At 47.7% G+C, this 22,557-nt stretch overlaps 1 protein-coding gene across 1 annotated transcript in view; it reads right to left on the bottom strand.

The window, feature by feature from the left end:
- The window catches only part of ATOSB (atos homolog B), a 127,012-nt gene extending 125,344 nt beyond the window's left edge, over positions 1 to 1,668 (bottom strand). Inside the window, exon 1 of the mRNA XM_068252422.1 lies at positions 1,409 to 1,668. The gene's annotated coding sequence lies outside the window, so the exon portion shown is untranslated. The remainder of the gene's footprint in view (positions 1 to 1,408) is intronic.
- Between the last annotated feature and the right edge of the window lie 20,889 nt (positions 1,669 to 22,557).

Below are 22,557 nucleotides of genomic sequence, written 5' to 3'. Positions count from 1 at the left end.
CAGCCTTCCTGTCCCGCGCCGGTTCTTCACGTTACTCCGTTCTCCTGCCGCCAGCAAGTTTCAGTTCGGTCGACGAGGCAAGTGCGCCGGCGGGCCACACGTATCTTTCTTCGCGTTTCCGCCCACAAGTGTCCTGCGCTATTAGCCCCAGTCAATTATTCATCTAACAAGACAAATAATGCACGCTCCCGCTCGCGTCTCCGGGAGCTTACTGCGCAGTACGAGGTTTTCTTATACTGCGCAGTAAGCTCCTGGAGACACGAGCAGGAGCGCGCAGCCACAGACGCGTGACACGCGTAATTAGACCGGGACCGGCGGCAGGAGTGAGTGATCGGAGGAGGTCGGCGTGGGACATGACAGCTACAGGGGGCTGATAGAAGCCCCAGGTAAGTGTCTACTTTTGTTTATTGCAGGACTTCACAGAACCCCTTTAAACAGAATGAATAAACTTAGAAAGGATAGGTAGTCACTCATACGACATAGAAGCAGTAAGATTGTACAATCAAGATTGTATCTTTAGTGGGGACCTTCAGCATTTCACCCACCAACTCTGCCCTCGTGTCACCCAAATAACTGAAATTCAAAAAGTTAGAGGGTTTTTTTTTTTCAGTCACACAATCAAAGCAGAATAAAACAAGATGACAAAAACTGACAGTAGTAACTGGCCCATCCCTGTAATCGCTGTGCCCATCTGCACAGATCAGAGCATTACCAGTGATGGGTAAGCAAGGGTACATTGTGGCCTGCCAGTCACCCGACATGACTGGCACTCAGACACACAGCCTGTCCTATAGGCCTCTATAGTGCTGACAGGCTCCATACACAGGTCTGTGGGCATGCTGGGCATACAGAATATCAGATATATATAAGATGGCAGGGGTAAAGCTGGTGTATGCCATAGTGTCTGCATGCATGACTCACTGACATCTGCACAGCCTGGAAATATCCATACGTGTAATGACAGTGTATTCTATATATATGTCCTCTGCTAATACATCAGGATGGGCAAGTTGCCTGATGACAGCTCTAGCCTGGTATCATCACCACTTATGGTATCTATACAAGACTGATACCACCCCTCCCCCCCCCCCCCCCCCCCAAATGCCACCCCATTGCACCCCAGCCCAGCCCAGCCTTACCTGTGCTGACACAGTGACTCACACTTCCACACAGACAAGTGACTGATACTGGGTGCTTATGTCACCAGCTGTCACCTCTGGCAGGAGGCAGGGCTCATACAGCGCACGCAGGAGGACACAGCTTATTTTTAGATTGCAAGCCTTTAGGTCAAGGCCCAGCAGCAGCAGCTGACTGTGAGTTCCAGCACACAGCCCTGACTCATCCACTCCCCCTGCTGCCCCTTTCCCAGCCCTCCCCCTCCACAGCAAAGCAAAAACAACACACTTACCCCAAACTTTTCCAGGGAGGGCAGCAGCAGTGTCAGCAGGAGGGGAGGAGGGGGGCTGCAGGTTGGGGAGGGGGCTGAGCACAGAGTGAGGGGGGCTCTGCAGGCAGCACTCGGGGGTCAGGGGGGATCCAAGCAGAGGTAGGGGGGCGAGAGGGGGTGATGACGTCACAGCTGGGTGTTGGGGGGTTCAGGCTGTGCCCCTTCTCTGCACTCACTGCTGCCAGCTGATTGTGCTTCTCCCTCAGGCCCCGCCCCACTCCCTGATTGGTGCTCGCTCCTCCTGAGCGATTGGAGGCCGGGGATGCCAGTGCGAGACTGATCCCGCCCCTCCCGGCTGCCCCGCCCACCCCGTTCACCTTGCAGCATTAACCCCATCCCTGCCAGCTTCAGAAACATCAAGTGTTAACCCCATCCCTGCCAGCCCCATAACCACCCAGCATTAACCCCATCCCTGCCAGCCCCATAACCACCCAGCATTAACCCCATCCCTGCCAACCCCATAACCATCCAGCATTAACCCCATCCATGCCAGCCTCATTACCACCCAGCATTAACCCCATCCCTGCTAGCCTCATTACCACCCAGCATTAACCCCATCCCTGCCAGCCTCATTACCATCCAGCATTAACCCCCTCCCTGCCAGCCTTATTACCACCCAGCATTAACCCCCTCCCTGCCAGCCTCATTATTACCACCCAGCATTAACCCCATCCCTGCCAGCCCCACAACTACCCAGCATTAACCACATCCCTGCCAGCCTCATAACCACCCAGCATTAACCCCATCCCTGCCAGCCCCATAACCACCCAGCTTTAACCCCATCCCTGCCAGCCCCATAACCACCCAGCATTAACCCCATCCCTGCCAGGCCCATAACCACCCAGCATTGACCCCATCCCTGCCAGCCCCATAACCACCCAGTATTAACCCGATCCCTGACATCCCTATAATCAGCTAGCATTAACCCCATCCCTGCCAGGCCCATAACCACCCAGCATTAATCCCATCCCTGCCAGCCCCATAACCACCCAGCATTAACTCTATCCCTGCCAGCGTCATAACAACTTAGCATTAACCCCCTCACTGCCAGCCCCATAACCACCCAGCATTAACCCCCTCCCTGCCAGCCCCATAACCACCCAGCATTAACCCCCTCCCTGTAAGCCTCATTACCACCCAGCATTAACCCCCTTCCTGCCAGCCCCATAACCACCCAGCATTAACCCCCTCCCTGCCAGCCCCATAACCACCCAGCATTAACCCCCTCCCTGCCAGCCCCATAATCACCCAGCATTAACCCCCTCCCTGCCAGCCCCATAACCACCCAGCATTAACCCCATCCCTGCCAGCCTCATAACCACCCAGCATTAACCCCCTCCCTGCCACCCTCATAACCACCCAGCATTAACCCCATCTCTGCCAGCCCCATAACCATCCAGAATTAACTCCATCCCTGCCAGCTCTATAACCACCCAGGATTAACCTCCTCCCTGCCAGCCCCATAACCACCCAGCATTAACCCCATCCTGCCAGGCCTATAACCGCCCAGCATTAACCCCATCCTACCAGCCCCATAACCACCCAGAATTAACCCTATCCCTGCCAGCCTCATAACTACCCAGCACTAACCAAAGGAGAGACCCCCTTCCCCATCTCTCCTTACGAGGGCTGGATTTACTGTAAGGCACTGTAGGCATGTGCCTACAGGTGTCAGATAATGGAAAGGGGGCTCACTCCCCTTCCCTAGTGCTTCCCTTCCACCTTACCTATACAGAGTCCTGATGAGAGGGAGAATGAGAGGTTACTACCCCGGGTCTCTGCATTCTAGTGACCAGACCTCTCTTCAGTCGGGGCCACCTCTAGCTCCCTAAATACTTGGGGGCACCTCCAGCTAAAATTCCCCTATTGTGTGTGAAGCAAAGAGAAATCAGAAAAGGGGATACATGGCAGTGACTGCAAGCCATATAACTAGAGATTAAAGTATTGGGGGGCCCTGGGGAGCCTCATATGGTGCCCATACACGATACAATAAAAACATTTGATTTTCCAGTTTTTTCAATCTAAATGATCGAATCGAATGAAAGTAGAAAATATTTTTTTTTCGATCAAGAAATTCGAACGATTATCCAGTTTTTTGGGGAAAAAATCTGATCGGACATGATGGAAAAATCTTTATATTCGACCTAACGGAATAATCGAACTAAATTATCTAATCGAAAAAAAATGATAAATTGTATCATGTATGGCCACCATTAGGGTACGTACAGACATACGATAACGATCGTTCGTTCTGAACGACGAACGATGTTAAAGGAGGTATCGGCCGATGATCGTTTGAAGAAAGGCTACTTTGAACATCTTTCGTGTACGAACGATCTTGGAACGAGCGTTGCGTGCGCAACATGATGTATAAACTGATTTCAAACACAAGTGTCAAAAAGAACTGTTTGAGCATGTGCAAAGCTTTGAGAACGAACGATCAACGACCGATCGTTGTACAGACATTACTTTTTGAACGATGGTCGTTGGAAAAGATCTGGCAGAATGGATCGTTCTTTACCAACGACATATCTCGTTGGTCGGTCGTTTTAATGATCGTTTGTGCACTTTTTACAAACGATCGTCGGGCAATGCCGTCGGTAACGATCGTTTCAAACGACTATAGTCGCATGTCTGTACGCACCCTTAGTCTGATAGCAATCAGTGTGTGACGGCTGGAGTGGGAGGGATGGAGGGGCGCACTTTGATGTCTCAGCCTTGGGTGCTGGAGGACCTTATCCCGACACTGCTATCCACCAGTGGTCATTCAGCAAGTGTGGCCACCATGACTCCTCCCACCCATAACAAGTGTGACCACCATGACTCCTCCCACCCATAACAAGTGTGACCACCATGACTCCTCCCACCCATAACAAGTGTGACCACCATGACTCCTCCCACCCATAACAAGTGTGACCACCATGACTCCTCCCACCCATAACAAGTGTGACCACCATGACTCCTCCCACCCATAACAAGTGTGACCACCATGACTCCTCCCACCCATAACAAGTGTGGCCACCATGACTCCCCCCACCCATAACAAGTGTGCCCACCATGACTCCTCCCACCCATAACAAGAGATGGCCCGAATCGTTTGCAGTATTCGGCGAGCACATGGCGCTATTCAACCCGCCCCCATACAACATCATTGAGCTAAACTTTGACCCCTTTCATCACAGTCAGCATGCACATGGCAGCCAATCAGCCTTCACTCCCTCACAGACCCCACGCCCCCTATTAATACGCTGCAGCGCCCGCCATGATCCAGTCTGTCTCTGGCTGGAATAGAGAGAGGAAGGGAGCTGCTTTGCTTTGCTGGAGATAGAGAAAGCAGTAGTGAGGCTTGTTTATTTTCATCCTTGTTGGCTGATAGCAGTTTAGCCACTTTACCCCCCGCGGTACGAATTTCTCTGTTCCTTCCCCCCCCCCCCCCCCCCCCCCTAAAAAACCAAGGGACGGAGAAATCTGTACCTCCCGCGCTCCCGCCACTGTCCGCGTTCCCGCCGCTCGTGCACGCCGCCGCCCGCTCGCCCCGGAGATCAATGAACAGGAAAATCCATTCCCGTTCGTTGATCTAAGCCCCCGCAATGATCTGCTGCTTCTACGAGAAGCAGCGCGTAGAGTTGGGCCGAACGGTTCGCCTGCGAACGGTTCCATGCGAACTTCAGTGGTTCGCGTTCGCATCCCGCAGGCGAACTTTTGCGGAAGTTCGGTTTGCCCCATAATGCACAATGAGGGTCAACTTTGACCCTCTACAACATCACAGTCAGCAGGCCCAGTGTAGCCAATTAGGCTACACTAGCCCCTGGAGCCACTCCCCCCCTAATAAAAGGCAGGCAGCGGCGGCCATTAGGCTCACTCGTGTGCCTGCGTTAGTGAGAGTAGGGCGAGTTGCTGCAGACTGTCTCTCATAGGGAAAGATTAGTTAGGCTTAGCTTGTTCCTGGCTGCATACCTGTTCTGTTGCATACCTGTACTGTGAACCCACCACTGCATACCTGTACTGTGAACCCACCACTGCATACCTGTTCTGTGAACCCACCACTGCATACCTGTTCTGTGAACCCACCACTGCATACCTGTTCTGTGAACCCACCACTGCATACCTGTACTGTGAACCCACCACTGCATACCTGTTCAGTGAACCCACCACTGCATACCTGTTCAGTGAACCCACCACTGCATACCTGTTCAGTGAACCCACCACTGCATACCTGTTCTGTGAACCCACCACTGCATACCTGTTCTGTGAACCCACCACTGCATACCTGTTCAGTGAACCCACCACTGCATACCTGTTCAGTGAACCCACCACTGCATACCTGTTCAGTGAACCTGCCACTGCATACCTGTACTGTTCAGTGAACCCGCCACTGCATACCTGTTCTGTTCAGTGAACCCGCCACTGTATTCCTGTTCAGTGAACCCGCCACTGCATACCTGTTCTGTTCTGTGAACCCGCCACTGTATTCCTGTTCAGTGAACCCGCCACTGCATACCTGTTGTGTTCAGTGAATCCGCCACTGTATACCTGTTCAGTGAACCTGCCACTGCATACCTGTTCTTTGAAGCCGCCACTGTATACCTGTTCTGTTCAGTGAACCCGCCACTGCATACCTGTTCTGTTCAGTGAACCCGCCACTGCATACCTGTTCTGTTCAGTGAACCTGCCACTGGATACCTGTTCTCGCCATGGTGCGCACCAGTCCAGCACGGCCGTCACTACACAAACAGCTGTTTGCGGTGCGTTACACGGTGAGTTTGGTGTGTCAGTGTGAAGCAGTACCTTAATTACACTACCTCATTGATGTATACACATGCAAGATGTTTTAAAGCACTTTAGGCCTGTCATTTAGCATTCAATGTGATTTCTGCCCTTAAAACGCTGCTTTGCGTCAAATCCAGATTTTTCCCGGGGACTTTTGGAATGTATCCCACTCCTCCACCTGGGGGTCCAGGTGTTAGACCCCTTGAAACATCTTTTCCATCACTTTTGTGGCCAGCATAATTTTTTTTTTTTTTTCAAAGTTCGCATCCCCATTGAAGTCTATTGCGGTTCGCGAACTTTTACGCGAACCGAACCTTACGCGGAAGTTCGTGAACCCGGTTCGCGAACCTAAAATCGGAGGTTCGGCCCAACTCTAGCAGCGCGATCATTGTGATTTTCCCAGCCTCGTACTGCTTACTGTAAGCGTCCTTCCGGACGCTTACAGGCCGCATGACAACAAACTCACTGTGGCCATCTTGTGGCCAAATAGCAAAACTACACCCTAAAGCATTTTACATATACAAATACATTAGTTTTACACAATAAATGAACTCATTACCTCCCACACACCCCAATTTATTTATTTTTGTGATTAAAAAAAAATACAATAAAAAAAACATAAATAGTTACCTTAGGGACTGAATTTTTTAAATATTTATGTCAAGAGGGTATAACACTGTTACTTTATAAACTATCAGTGGTGAAGTGGCTAATCTCCTCAAACAGCCCAGGGCTACTTCATCCTTCTGCTTTTTTTTAGTGTGTGTGACACTCCACAGCCCACAGGCACCCACCATCATTGTGCCCAGTGCCCACTACAAGCACAATAGTGCTCCAGGGCCTGTGTTATTATCACTGTATAGTATTAGAATACTGTTGCAGCATTCTCAGTGTCTGTGTGATGATAGTGCACAGACAGCACACTGGCACACAGCCGCACACGTGTCCACTTACAGTGATATCGAATTGTGCACCATATAAAAGCACCTTTTTTTCCACAACTGCTGCAGGGCCTCTGTTATTGTCACTAAATTGTGTTTAAAGTGTTGCAGCATTTCTCAGTGTCTGTGTGTCTGGGATCACACTGCAGAACCAGTGTTTTCTGGGTCACTTCACTGTCATTGAGCTACCTCAGCCCGACCATAGGGGCTGGAAAACTGCCATGGCCTCCACTCTCGCCAACGTGCGCACATTAGCACAGCAACAACCACTACACAAAGATTGTGGCCGAGAGGACTAACGTTTCGGTCCTGAGAGTCTCACCTAATAACAATTCTTTGCGGTGCATTAAATGCCGAGTTTGGTCTGTCAGTGAGAAGCAGGCATAGCCCTTACATTACATCTCTGGACATTTTAAAGCAGCCCTTTTCCTCAAATGGGGGAATGTACTGTGATTTCTGCCCTTTAGAGATTAAAGGGACTCCGAGCTCTGAATAAAAACAGAAATTGATACTCACCTGGGGCTTTCGGCAGCCCACCGTAGGTCGGAAGGTACCACGGCGTCCATCTGGCTTTTCTCCCAGGGCCTGGCCAGAAATGGCTGCGTGGTGGCTCCTGGCGACACTGGGCTCGAGTGTCGGGCTCCTTCTTCCTGATACGTCACTGCTGTCGTCACCACGTCGGCCTCCTCACGTCATCACGGCGGCCGGCGTGACAGTACTGCGCATGCGCGGTTTAATCGCGCATGCGCAGTACTGTCACGCCAGCCGCCGCTGTGACGTTTGAGGAAGAAGGAGCCAGACACTTGGGCCCAGTGTCGCCGGGAGCCGCCGCGCAGCCATTTCTGACCAGGCCCTGGGAGAAGAGCCAGATGGACACCGTGGTACCTCCCGACCTACGGTGGGCTGCAGAAAGCCCCAGGTGAGTACCAATTTCGTTTTTATTCAGAGTTCGGAGTCCCTTTAAAACCCAACTCTGCATCAACTCCCTAATTTTTTGGTGGGAGTTTTGGCATGGATCCCCCTCCTCCATGCCCCTGTCCAGGTGTTAGAGTCTTTGAAACTAGTTTTCCATCACTTTAGTTGCCAGAAACAGTCTTTGTAGTTTCTGAAATTCGCTTGCCCATTGAAGTCTATGGAGGTTAGCCTGGTTCGCGCGAATCCGATCTTTTTCAGGAAGTTCGGATTTGACGTTCATGAACCCAAAAACTAATGTCCAGGACATCTCTAATAACAAGTGTGGCCACTATAAAGCCATCCATCCACACGGCATTACAGTGCGCATAACAGTGTCCCTTACAACAAGTATCCTAAATTGTCTACTGCCACAATTTAAAGGATACCCGAAGTGACATGTGACATGATGAGATAGACATGTGTATGTACGGTGCCAAGCACACAAATAACTAGGCTGTGTTCCTTTTTTTCTTTCTCTGTCTGAAAGCGTTAAATATCAGGTATGTAAGTGGCTGACTCAGTCCTGACTCAGACAGGAAGTGACTACAGTGTGACCCTCACTGATAAGAAATTCCCCTTTTTATCTCTTTCTTGCTTCTTTTTCTGCTAGGAAAGTGTTTTATAGTTGGAATTTCTTATCAGTGAGGGTCACACTGTAGTCATTTCCTGTCTGAGTCAGCCACTTACATACCTGATATTTAACTCTTTCAGACAGACAAATAAAAAAGGAACACATCATAGTTATTTGTGTGCTAGGCACTGGACATACACATGTCCATCTCATCATGTCACATGACACTTCGGGTATCCTTTAAGGAGTACTCCACCCACAACCAGCCTCTCCATTCTGGGTGGGCATTACTGGGACAAGCTGTCAGCTAGCTTTTCAGATCCCTTGAGTTCTGCAGTGGTGAGACCCCCCTCCACCCCAGAGTGTTATATCCGCTGCCTCCCATAAGACCTCAATGGAGATGTTGTGCTCTTGTTGGAGGACTCCGTAATTAGCGGTTTATGCTGCATTATTCAGGCTGAAAGGGGGGAGGGGGGGGGACACACCATCATTGAGTCCTGTGATTACCACGGCAGCTGGGCGGATCTAGGAATTCTGGTGGGACTCTCTCCTCGCCTGAATCCCTGCCTGAGACATATGAGAAGCCGACATGTGACTCAACTTTGCCACCAAACATGCAAAACAGGAAGATCAGTTTTGGGTGGAGCGACATTCTAGTTTCTCCTCTGACAGCTGCCGCACTCCATGTGTACGCCTTGCCTGGCCGCAGCGTCCTGCGAGCATTAACCCCTACCATGCCTGCAGTCTCTTCCTGCTCTGATAGCTGAGCCCTATGGGTTGTTTAACACCGAAAAGTGCTAGCGGTTAGCGATTTGGAGCACTCTTAGAGACCATTCCAACTCCAGCAATTTTCGGGCGTTTACTGCCGGTCGCTTGTTGATCGCTAGCGTAATTAAAAGTATTTGGCAGTGATCCCACTGCCGTGATCGCCGATAATTCGCGGAAAATGCAGTACATGCAGCACTTTGTCACAAATTTTATAGCGATTGCATTTGAAATGTTAAAAAAACGTAAATCGCGATTGCACGGGATCACTCTCACTGCAGTGTTTACAAAGTGCATAATTCGCAAACATGCCGCATGCAGCTCTGTGGGGGCGACTGCGATGTAATTCTAGTTCTGTTGAACGAGAATCACAATGCAAATCGCAGCAAAAATTGCGATGTGCGATTGCAATAAGCATTTTGCGTTCGTAGTGTGAACCGGCCCTTGTAAAAGTCTGCCTTCTTTCAGCAACACGTTACTGGCACTTCCAGAGATAAACCAGCAATGCGTTGGCTTTGGACATTTATAGTATGCCACTTGGATTTCTCTCTAGGGAATGTCCCCCTGTTATCGTCAGAGGTCATGTGGCCAAGTGATTCGCTAATTTACAGTCACTTTTCTTTCGCCACAGTGTGAAAGGGCCCTGAATGATCTTCAATTTCTTAGTTAACAGACCCTAGCAATTTTTATTTTTGCATAATCGAGGGGGGGAAAAAACAATATCCACTCGAGAGATACATCGGTCAGAAGTTTCAAAAGATGTGTTAAAAGTTACAACCAATTAGAAAAAAATCTACTGCAATACACAAATTGGGCTTAAAGGATACCCGAAGTGACATGTGACATGATGAGATAGACATGTGTATGTACAGTGCCTTGCACACTAATAACTAGGCTGTATTCCTTTTTTTCTTTCTCTGTCTGAAAGAGTTAAACATCAGGTATGTAAGTGGCTGACTCAGTCCTGACTCAGACAGGAAGTGACTACAGTGTGACCCTCACTAATAAGAAATTCCCCTTTTTATCTCTTACTTGCTCTCAGAAGCCATTTTCTGCTAGGAAAATGTTTTATAGTTGGAATTTCTTACCAGTGAGGGTCACACTGTAGTCACTTCCTGTCTCAGTCAGGACTGAGTCAGCCACTTACATACCTGATGTTTAACTCTTTCAGACAGAGAAAGAAAAAAAGGAACACAGCATAGTTATTTCTGTGCTAGGCACTGTACATACACATGTCTATCTCATCTTGTCACATGTCACTTCGGGTGTCCTTTAAAAATATTGTATATTGCATGCCCATCTTTAGGATTAGTAAAGGTGGTGCATCGGAAATGCAAAAGTGCCCATTAACAATCCAATTTCCCAGAACGATCAACTGGAAACGTTTGTTAGGGCCGACCAACGGAGGAGAAAATAATAAGCAATTCGATCAGACTCCAGCTGGTGCACACATAACAGAGCGTGAAAGGTTGCGTTTTCTGTCTGTCATCTGCGTTTTTTTGTGTGCGTTTTTAATGCGCTTTTTCCGCAGATGCGTTTTTCAAGCGTTTTGCGTGCGTTTTTATGCATTTGCATTTCACATATCCAAAATGCATATGCGTTTTTGATGCATTTTTCAATTGCGTTTTATACTAATCGCTAGAAAGACAACATGAAGCGGAAATACATCACAAAAAGATAAAAACACGCATATAAAAATACATGGAAAACACATGAAGAACGCAGTCGTATACCATTGCGTTCCCATTGACTTTCATTATGTGCGGTAATTGTTGCGTTTTTTTAATATTATGCAGAAAAACCTGAGTTTTTAAAAAAGCGTGTTTGAAGAAGCATAGAAAACGCATATGCATTTTTTATATGCGTTTTTTTCCTGCGGCCCATAGACTTCCATTAGTGGCATAAACGCAGCGTTTTCTGCAACGCTAGCGTTTCTGCTATGTGTGCACCCAGCCTAAAAGAATTGTTCGAAAATTTGGAATGACAACGATCCATAGAACAATTTTTTTGTCATCAATTAACAGCACCTGACAGAGCAGGATCATCCACCAGGCAAGCTAGGCAGGTGCTTGGGTCGTAGTGGGTTTCAAGGGGCTCACCTACCACCTTCTCTGACCTGTCTCGACTTTATCTTACCAAAAGGACCACAAGGGGGCGCCAAATCTACTACCTTGCCTAGGGCCCCATTACATCTTAATCCATCTCTGGCACCTGATCTGATCAATCAAACAGTCGGTTGTTCGGGAGATTGAACCGTTAGACAGTGAGAGGCCATTTAATAGCCGCACCTCATCACGCCTCTGTGAGGTCACCGGTTTCCTAGCTGTCACCGCTTGTTGCCACTCAGCGTCACCTTCAGCTGACGTGATCACAAATAGACGCTCTGTCACCGAGACACTAGACAGAGGAGGTCACATGACCCTTGTCAGCACATGTGGCTGCTTTATGTGATGTCCTGAGGGCTGTTCCAGGGAATCTGTGCTGAACTAATTACCCTTCCCCTGACTCCACTCACATGTACAGGAAACACACTGCGCCCGCCAGTGGCGTAGCTAAGGAGCTGTGGGCCCCGATGCAAGTTTTACATGGGGCCCCCCAAGCACTCTATACATAACAATTGATACGGCGCACCAAAACCTGCCAATGGCAACTACAGTGTCAGAGGTGCAAGTAGGGGATGGGGAACAGTTTGTTAGTGATTACTACTATTCACAGCATCTATAGAAATGATTAATATGAGCACAGGACCAATAGAGAGGTAATAATGTAGATGAGAGAGAGCCCTTCAGGGCCCCTCTGGCCCAAGGGCCCCGATGCGGTCGCTACCTCTGCACCCCCTATTGCTACGCCCCTGGCGCCCGCTAACCAAAACACGACGCTACAATCCACCGCCAGTGTTTACTGCGCACACCCAGCGCTTAGACCTGACGCCAAGTGTATGATCTCTGCTCACAGTCACAGGACAGTCCTCTTGGGTTATTCATAGACATTGCTTTCAGTCTGTCCTGCAGTTGTGATCCTGGGGGTTGCTGTACTTACAGCAGACCTGAACTGAGAACTTCCTCTCTGCTCTAAAAGATAAGCAACTGCATTATAACCTTTAAAGAAAAACATTTCTTTGTTACAGCTTATAGAACTCCTGCAATAAATCTGCAGTGTCTCTACTTCCTCAGGGGACAGAAGGAGGCACAAAGGGGCACAGAAGGAGGCAGAGGTGGCTGAAGGAGGCACATGGAGAGAAAAGGAGGCACAAAGGGAGATAGGAGGCATAAAGGGAGACAGAAGGACAAACAGGGGGCCAGACATGGCACAAGTGACTGAAGGAGACAGAAGGAGGCACAAAAGGGACAGAAGGAGGCACAAAGGGGGAAAAAGGATGCACAAGGCACAGAGGGACACAGTGGCAGCTGCCTGCAATTTATGCTAAGCAGGTGCAGCAGAAGCACGTAATAGAACACCCATGGGGCGAGGCTTAGTCAGGGGGCAGGGCTTTATTAAGGGGACGGAGCTTAATTCAGCAACATGGCGCCCCCAGGACCAATGGCACTCCAGGCAATGGCCTGTACTGCCTATGCCTAGAGGCGCCCCTGACTTCCTGCTTTCATGGAAGCATACAAAGGGTTAACATCTTGTGTTCACATATTAGCTGTGTCTGCCGAGTACTACTGGATTTCTGTGCTGACACAGCAGAGAGATCAAATTGCGTATGTGATTAAGGGGGATAACCCGATAAGGGTGATTAGACAGGCTTTTCTCTCTAAAAAACACAGGGAGCATTGCTCTTTGTTTTCCTGGTGTCCTGTGCTAGATTTCAGCATAGCTCCCAACAGTCTCTCTTTTGGAGGGACAGTCCCTTTTTGGGAACCGAACCCCTCTGACCCTCTTTCTTCCTGAACAAGCATGCAGATTGAGGCTAGGCGCACACTTAGTTTTTGCCGCTAATGCAAGTGAATGGGCCGCATGAAATAAAAAAGCATATAAAAAGAAACGTATGTGCGTTTTGTATGCGTGCGTTTTTAAAAACTCTGGTTTTGTTGTATAATATTCAAAAACGCACCTAATGAAAGTCAATGGGAATGCAGTGTGTTACGTTTTTCATGCGTTTTTATATGCATTTTTTTTTAAATAGTTTTGTGATATTTCTGCTTCCTAGTGATTTGCATAAAAATCAATGTAAAAATGCATCGAAAACACATACAAAACGCATATGCGTTTTGTATATGTGAACAGCAAATGCGTAAAAATGCGCGCAAAATGCTGGAAAACTGCATATGTGGGAAAAAAGCGCAACCGCACTAAAAATGCAATGCAAATAAAAAAAATGCACATGACAGAAAACGCAACCTTTTACGCGCTCTGTTATGTGTGCACCAGCCTTAAGGCTCATACACACATCAGACTATAGTCTTTGGAAAATGAAAGATCACAGACCAATCTTACCACCTTTCATGTAGTATGAGAGCCATGCCTACACAGTCTATTCTATGGAGCTGAACTCCACATCAGACAGAAATCTTACCCCCTTCCTGTAGTATGAGAGCCATACCTTCACAGTCTATTCTATGGAGCTGAACTCCACATCAGAATAAAATCTTTGCAAGATGCTGCACACCAACATGCTGTACAGACACAAAAGATCAGTATCTGCAAAAGATCTGTTCCTGCCAAAAATCCATTCCTGCAAATTGCAATGATAGTCTATGAGATCTGCAGATCCTCATACACACATGATTTAACTGACATTCATCTGCAGATCAAGCAATCATCCGCAGATCTGAAAATCCATCCTGGTGGATCTGTTCTGCAGATCAGAATCAGAATCAGGTTTATTTCGCCAAGTACAACGGGGTTGTAGCCGGAATTATTTTTGGCTCAAACAGGGTCGGAGATGGTACAAACACATGCATGCAATCCAACATACACAGTCAGGTACAGTAGTACAAAGTAGCATATACCTATTTGTGTCTGTACAGCATCTGTGTGTGCAGCATCTTGCAATGATTTTTTTCTGATGTGGAGTTCAGCTCCATAGAATAGACTGTGTAGAGTATGGCTCTCATACTACATGAAGGGTGGTAAGATTGGTCTGTGATCTTTTATTTTCCCAAGACTATATTCTGATGTGTGTATGAGTCTTAAGTGTTTCCGGCAATATCGTCAGATCTGACAAGGTTAGCTGCATGCTTGTTTCTGGTGATATTCAGACAATACTGCAGCCAAATAGATCAGCAGGACAGCCAGGCAACTGGTATTGTTCAACAGGAAATAAACATGGCAGCTTCCATATTCTCCTCCTCCATATTCTTCTCACTACAGTTGTCCTTTAATGATCAAAATAGATGATAGTTGATCAGCTTCTCTGCGATTCTGTGAGAAGGATTTGAGCTCATTAGTTTTTTCCTTGTTCAATACAGTGATGTCATTTATTGGTTACTTTTGTTGTGATGCTTGGTGATGTAAAATGTCTCCATAATCAACGTGGAAGTAAACGCTGATTGAGCTTTGATCAAATCTTGTTGTCAGGTCTGATTCATTCCTCAATCCTGATGTATCCTATTTGAGGCCCAGTTCACACCGGGCGGATCCGCCGGCTGAATCCGCCTGAAAATCCGCGTGGCTAATGTATCTCTATGGGCTGGTGCACACCGGCGGTTTGAGGTTTTTACCAAGCCGCAAACGTGCCTCTTGCTGCACGTTTGCGGTTTGCTTAAAACCTCAAACCGCCGGTGTGCACCAGCCCATAGAGATACATTAGCCACGCGGATGCGGCCGGCGGATCTCATACAAAATCTGCTCGGTGTGCACCCGGCAAATATCGTCTCTCTGCTCCCAAAACCGCTAGCGTTTTGACGATCTGCTAGCGGTTTTGGTGTGCACTGGGCCTGACTGTCTGTCAAGGCCCACTGCATAACTCCCAACAGAGGGACACTTAAGCCACGCCCCTGCCACACCTCTAACCACACCCCTGACACGCCCTTAGTCATGCATACCATAAGATTTAATTTAAAAAATATATATATAATTCAAACTAGAGATGGTCAAGTAGATGCAAATAACTTTGAGTTGATGCAAATTTACGCAATTTTTTTATGCAGCTTGAAAATGAACCAATCGAATGTTACCTCAGCAGGATTTGATTGGTTCATTTTCACGCTGCAGAAATTTGCATACAAATTTGCATACATTTGCATCAACGCGAAGGTATTTGCAGCTACTTGACCATCACTAATTTAAACAACACTGGATCTTTTCATATTCAAAATTTTAAAATAAGAAATATCTCAATTTAAAGGATTAAACACCTTTTTCTGGTGTGTGTGTGTGTGTGTGTGTGTGAGGCGAGAGAGGCTCCAGCCTCAGGGCGCAGTGTAGGAGGGGAGCGCAAGGCGGGGCTGAGGCACAGGTGAGAGAGGCTCCAGCCTCAGGGTGCAGTGTAGGAGGGGCGCACAACTCACTCAGCTATCATTCCCTTATTGTGTGTGAAGCAGAGAGAAATAAAAAAAGGGGATACATGGCAGTGACTGCAAGCCAGAAAACTAGAGATTAAGGTGTTTGGGGGCCCTGGGGAGTCTGTTAAGGTGGCTATACACTTATAGATTTGCAGCAGATTCGACCATCAGATAGATTTCTGTCAGATGCCTATCAGGTCGAATCTGACAGGAATGTATACGATGTGTGCCACACAGTAGGAATCGAATTTCAATAGATTTCAGAATTAAATCGATTGAAATTCGATCGAAATGCAGTGTTGCAACATTCGATCCAATGCAACCCTATGGGCCATCTGGCAGCCGATCGACCCAGATTTTCCGTCCGGACCGATCGATGATATCAATTGAAATTGGCCGGATATCAATCGATCTGCCGATCAATCATGCTTTCTGCTGCATCGATTTGTAGCCGATTCGATCAAAACGGTTGAATCGACCGTCGATCGATGGCTAAAATTGACCAGTGTATGGCCTGCTTTAGTCTAGTTGCAATCAGTGTGTGACGGCTGGAGTAGGAGAGAGATGGAGAGGCGCACTTTGGTGTCTCAGCCTTGGGTGCTGGAGGACCTTGTCCCAGCCCTTCGTGCGTGCGTGCGTGCATGTGCGCGCGACAATCATCTTAGCAATGTCGGCATTTGCAGCCACACGTGTGGTTTGCCATTATCGGTCCTTTGCTCAATCTTGCACACGTTCTGCTGTGTGTATGGGCAAATGACCGATCAGTGTAGTAATGTGTCAGAATCAGAGCCCTGCGAGATGAGAAGTTACTTACAAAAAAAATTGGTTCAAAAAATGCCATTGCGTATGTGCGTACATTGATTCGACATTCCTGATCTACCAACAATTGGAATATTGATCAAAATAATAAATTGCCTGAAGGTCTAGAAACGCATTGCTTCGTGTGCACCGGGCCTAAGCACTGTTTTGTTTCCTTACAGAAGATATTTGCAAATATCACTGCCTCATGCTGAAGAAGCAGAGATGTTTGAGGCGGGGGTCACATGATATGACACAGCGTCAAAGGCTGCGTTTTATGTCCTGTTGTATGTTAATGTTGAGTGCTTTTATTTATAATTTTTACTGCATTTTTGGTGCATTTGTGATGCGTTTTTATGCATTTTGCGTGCGTTTTAATGCGTTTGCGGTTCACGTTTTAATATTTCATTCATACAAATCACTAGGAAGAATACAGGAAGCATAAATACAGCAAAAAAAAAAAAAGCATATAAAACGCATGAAAAACGCATACCATTGCGTTCCCAAACGCAGGTTTGAAAACATATACACATTTTTTCCTGCAGCCCATAGACTTCTATTAGATGCAAAAATGCAGCATTTTCGCCAATGCTAGCGTTTCTGCTATGTATTCACCCGGCCTCACTTCAGGCGTCTTTCAAGTCTGACTGGATTAGCTGCAGGCTTGTTTCAGGTGGGTGATTCAGATGCTACTGATGCATGAAAGATCAGCAGGACTGCCAGGCAACTGGTATTGTATAAGGCTGGTTTCACAGTGAGACGTTACAGGCGCACGTTAGAGCAGCCTGTAACGCACCCCACCGCACAGCAATGAAAAATCAATGGGCTGTTCACATTGCCCACGTTGCGTTACGGTGTAACGCTGCGCCATAATATAACGTACTGCATGCAGTACATTGTAAGCGGCAGAGCCACGTTAGACTGCTTGCACATGCTCAGTAGTGTTGAGGAGGAGCGGAGAGCGGCCGGGCACATGGCTAATTAATATTCACTGCACTCAGTGACGTGCAGTGTTTACTTCCTGGAGCGGCCGCTCTGTGCGGCGATTGGCCGGCGGGACCACGTGATGCCGCATGCGTCCAAGAGTGCGCATCACGGCATCACGGACGCCAAAGTGAGCTGCACAACGTGGCTCACTCTGACGTCCAAAGCAGGGAGCACCAGGTGTTGCGTTAGGGGCACATTATGCGACCATTACTTCCCCTAAAACGCAACGTCCTGGTGTGAAACCAGCCTAAAAGTAAATAAATATGGCAGCCTCCATACTCTTCTCATGTCAGGTGTCCTTTATTGCATAGCTTTGGGACGGTGGACTGACGGGTCATGCACATAATTTCTTTATATTCTTGTAAGCCAAACATACATCTGAAGGGACAAGGACATCACAGGTGACTTATTAGAGGCACAATGACCAAGAGATAGAGCTGTACAAAGTGTAACAAGCTGCCACTGTTTGCTGCTATTGTCAGAAAGGGCCTCGTGTGATAAGTTCCGGGGACAATGATGTGCGGAGTCTGCAGAGAAGGACTTTGTAGTCTCCACTCAACCACGGGTCATATTTATACGCGTCTTATTCTCGGGGCCTCCGCCCAGCCCAGGCCTTCTAAATAAATACTTTGCCTGTATTTACAAACTTCTGTTCTGCTTTGATGGGCAGTGTGGGGTCTCCTGCCTCTAATGACGATTTTTCGTTCACCTCTATTGAAAATCAATCGGAAATAAAATTGGACATGTTGGAAATAATCAGTCTGACAGGAAATCTGTCAGCTAATTGCATCGTGTGTACCTAGCATAATTGAGGGCTCGTTTCCACTGTTGCAGTGCGGAATCGCCTGGATTCCACCGCTGATGAAATCGCATGCGGATGCGATTCCCCATGCGTTTTTGCCGCGAATTCGCATAGGTGAGGGTATATGCGATTTTAACCATGTCACTGCCTGTGTGAATTTACATCGGTACCTATGCGAATTCGCGGCAAAAAACGCATGGGGAAAACGCATGCGATTTCCCTATTAAATACATTGCATGCGATTCGCATGCATTCCACTCTCAGGCGAATTCGTTGGCTCTTTTGTGCATTTTTTCACCGCTCAAAAAAACGCACATCACCAACGCAACAGTGGAAACAGGCCCATCCACTTGCATACCATGTGCGTTGGACGCATGCGGATTCGCGATAGTGGAAACGAGCCCAAAGTGGTTATGACACTTTTGTTTTCATGGCACCCATTGGAGAATACAAGTACTTAAAGAGGAACTCCAGTGAAAATAATGTAATAAGTAAAAAAGTGCTTAATTTTTACAATAATTATGTATAAATGATTTAGTCAGTGTTTGCCCATTGTAAAATCTTTTAAATCCCTGATTTACATTCTGACATTTATTACATGGTGACATTTTTACTTCTGGCAGGTGATGTAGTTGCTGCATGCTTTTTTGGCAGTTGGAAACAGCTGTAAACAGCTATTTCCCACAGTGCAACAAGGTTCACAGACAGGAAACTGCCAGGAGTCCAGCGCCCCCTAATGGTCTATTTGTGAAAAGGAATAGATTTCTCATGTAAAAGGGGGGTGTCAGCTACTGATTGGGATAAAGTTCAATTCTTGGTCGGAGTTTCTCTTGAAATGCTGTTATGACCTAGCAGCTGTTAGTATTTGTTCTGGTAATGGTATAGGTTACAATGCCCTCCGTGTCCCACATTAGGCAGTATTCTCCCTACCTGAATCCAGTGACCCCATTATTATCATTATTTAGTATTTTATATAGCACCATCATATTCCGCAGCGCTGTGCAGAGTATATTGTCTTGTCACTAACTGTCCCTCAGAGGAGTTCACAATCTCTAATCCCCCATCCCCCCCCCCCCTCCTTCTGCACCTGCCTGCTGCTTGGCCCGAGCCCCTGGGCATCCCTAGTCCCATTCCTGATCTCTGTACCTAGCTCTCTTGTTGCAGAACCTTGCATTCTGTCCTGATGTTGCTCCTTGCCTGCTGCCTTCTGTACTGCACCTGGTTGTATGTTTGTCTATATTTGCTGTGTATATGTTTGGTTAGTTACATAATCAGGTTCACTGGGGTTTGTGTGCACACTGCATTGTCATTGTATTTGTTATCCGTTCATACATGTTATATATAGGGTGCTTGCAGTATTCACTATTGCACAATATTTCTTGTCTCAGTATTTGTTTTAATCTGTGGTCATCCACTGGTCCTCTGTCCAGTGTTGTAACACCTCCCTATATTCAGGCAGCATCATTGTAAGTGACCTACAGGGGCGTTCCATCCATTGGATGCCAGGGGGGACGTGGCGCTCCTGGTGACTGACAGGTAGGGAGGTGTCAAAAAGGCCACACACAGAGGCCATGAGCAGGAGGGTGAAGCAGCGCAAGAAGGAGGGGCAGTGGGGACAGCGGCGGGGGAGGAGGGCCAGACCCCCCCCCCCTCACCTGGGTCCCCTCCTTCCGCACTCTCCCCCTCAAGATCTACGGAGGCAGGCAGGCATGGTGGACGGGAAGTTGGGGAATGACTCGCCTATCTCCTGCGTGTAGGTCACCTGCCCCCAGTTTAGTATAGTTGCCCCCAGTATAGGCAGTATAGTTGCAGTATGGGGAGCTTGGAAGGAGGAGGGGTCTGGCCCGCCTCCCCGCTGTCAACTATACTAACTATACTGGGGCAACTATACTATGGGCAACTATACCTATACAGTAGGCAACTGTACTAGCTACCTATACTGGGGCAACTATACTTCCTATACTGGTACAACTATATTACCTATACTGGGAGCTACTATACTAGCTACCTATACTGGGGCAACTATACTAGCTATACTGGGGCAACTATGTTACCTATACAGTGGGCAACTATACTAGCTACCTATACTGGGGCAACTATACTTCCTATACTGGTGCAACTATATTACCCATACTGGGAGTCACTATACTAGCTACCTATACTGGGGCAATTATACTAGCTACCTATACTGAGGCAACTTGTACTACCTACACTGGGGCAACTCTACTATGGGCAACTATACTAGCTATACTGGGGCAGCTATACTACCTATACAGTGGGCAACTATACTAGCTACCTATACTGGGGCAACTATGCTACCTATACTGAGGGCAACTATACTAGCTACCTATACTGGGGCAACTATATTACCTACCTATACTGGGGCAACTATGTTACCTATACTGAGAGCCACTAGACTAGCTACTGGGGCAATTATACTACCTATACTGGGGCAAGTATACTAGCCAGGGCTGGCCTTAGGTTTCACAGCACCCTGAGCGAAACCTGATCTTTTTGTGACACACACACACACACACTTTTTGGGACAGGGGTTCCCAACCTTTTTGACGTTGTGACACAAATGCTCAGATCTCCGTGACACGTCACGTATGTATAATAGAAAAAATACTATTAATAACCACGAATGGATGGAAAGAGTGCATTATCCTGAATACACTTAAAAATGAAGGCTAGAACCTTTCTGGAATACTAATAAAAACAATCAGTGGGACAGCCGCCCCCCATTTAGAATGATAGCACAGCACAACAATTTGCACCACACATTATAGCCACAGTGCATCCCCCCCCAAAAAAATGCCCTCAGACTCAGTATAGGTAGGTAGCCAGGTATAGCTGCCCCCAGTACAGGATTTCATGTGTAGGTGCCCTCAATACAGGCAGCCAAGCATAGGTGCCCCCAGTATAGGAAGTCTGGTGTAGGTCTCCATCCCCCCATAGGTAGCCAGGCGTAGGTGCCTCCAGTATAGGTAGCCAGGTGTTGGTGCCCTCAGTAAACGTAGACAGCTATAGGTGTCCCCAGTACAGGAAATCAGGTGTAGGTGCCATCCGTATAGGCAACCAGCTATAGGCGCCCCTTTGGAAGCTGGCGCCCTGAGCAACCGCTCCGGTCGCTCAGGTCAAAGGCCGGCTATACTAGCTGCCTATACTGGAGCAACTATACTACTTATACTGGGGGCAACTATACTAGCTACCTATACTGGGGCAACTACTCTGGGCCAACTATACTACCTATACTGGGGCAACTATACTACTTGTACTGGAGGCAACTATACTAGCTACCTATACTGGGGCAACTACACTGGGCCGACGATACTACCTATACTGGGGCAACTATACTAATACTGGGGCAACTATACTAGCTACCTATACTGGGGCAACTACACTGGGCCAACTATACTACCTATACTGGGGCAACTATACTACTTATACTGGGGGCAACTATACTATCTGCCTATACTGGAGCAACTATACTACTTATACTGGGGGCAACTATACTAGCTGCCTATACTGAGGCAACTATACTACCTATACTGGGGCCACTATACTAGCTACCTATACTGGGGCAACTATACTACTTATACTGGGGGCATCTATACTAGCTGTCTATACTGGAGCAACTACTCTGGGGCAACTATACTACCTATACTGGGGGCAACTATACTACCTATACTGGGGGCAACTATACTACTTATACTGGGGCATCTATACTAGCTGTCTATACTGGGGCAACTACTCTGGGGCAACTATACTACCTATACTGGGGACATCTATACTAGCTGTCTATACTGGGGCAACTACTCTGGGGCAACTATACTACCTATACTGGGGGCAACTATACTACCTATACTGGGGCAACTATTCCAGGCTACCTATACTGGGGGCAACTATATTCGCTACCTATACTGGGGCAACTCTACTACCCATACTGGGGGCAACTATACTAGCTACCTATGCTGGGGGCAACTTTATTACATATACTGGGGCAGCTATACTGGGGGCAACTCTATTACCTGGGGGCGCCTATAACTGGCATTACCTGCCGTGGCGGCACT

This window comes from Hyperolius riggenbachi, chromosome 1 (genome assembly GCF_040937935.1).
Source record: "Hyperolius riggenbachi isolate aHypRig1 chromosome 1, aHypRig1.pri, whole genome shotgun sequence".
NCBI lineage: Eukaryota > Metazoa > Chordata > Amphibia > Anura > Hyperoliidae > Hyperolius > Hyperolius riggenbachi.
Note: the sequence above shows the minus strand (reverse complement) of the source record. Positions and strands in the feature narration are given on the sequence as shown.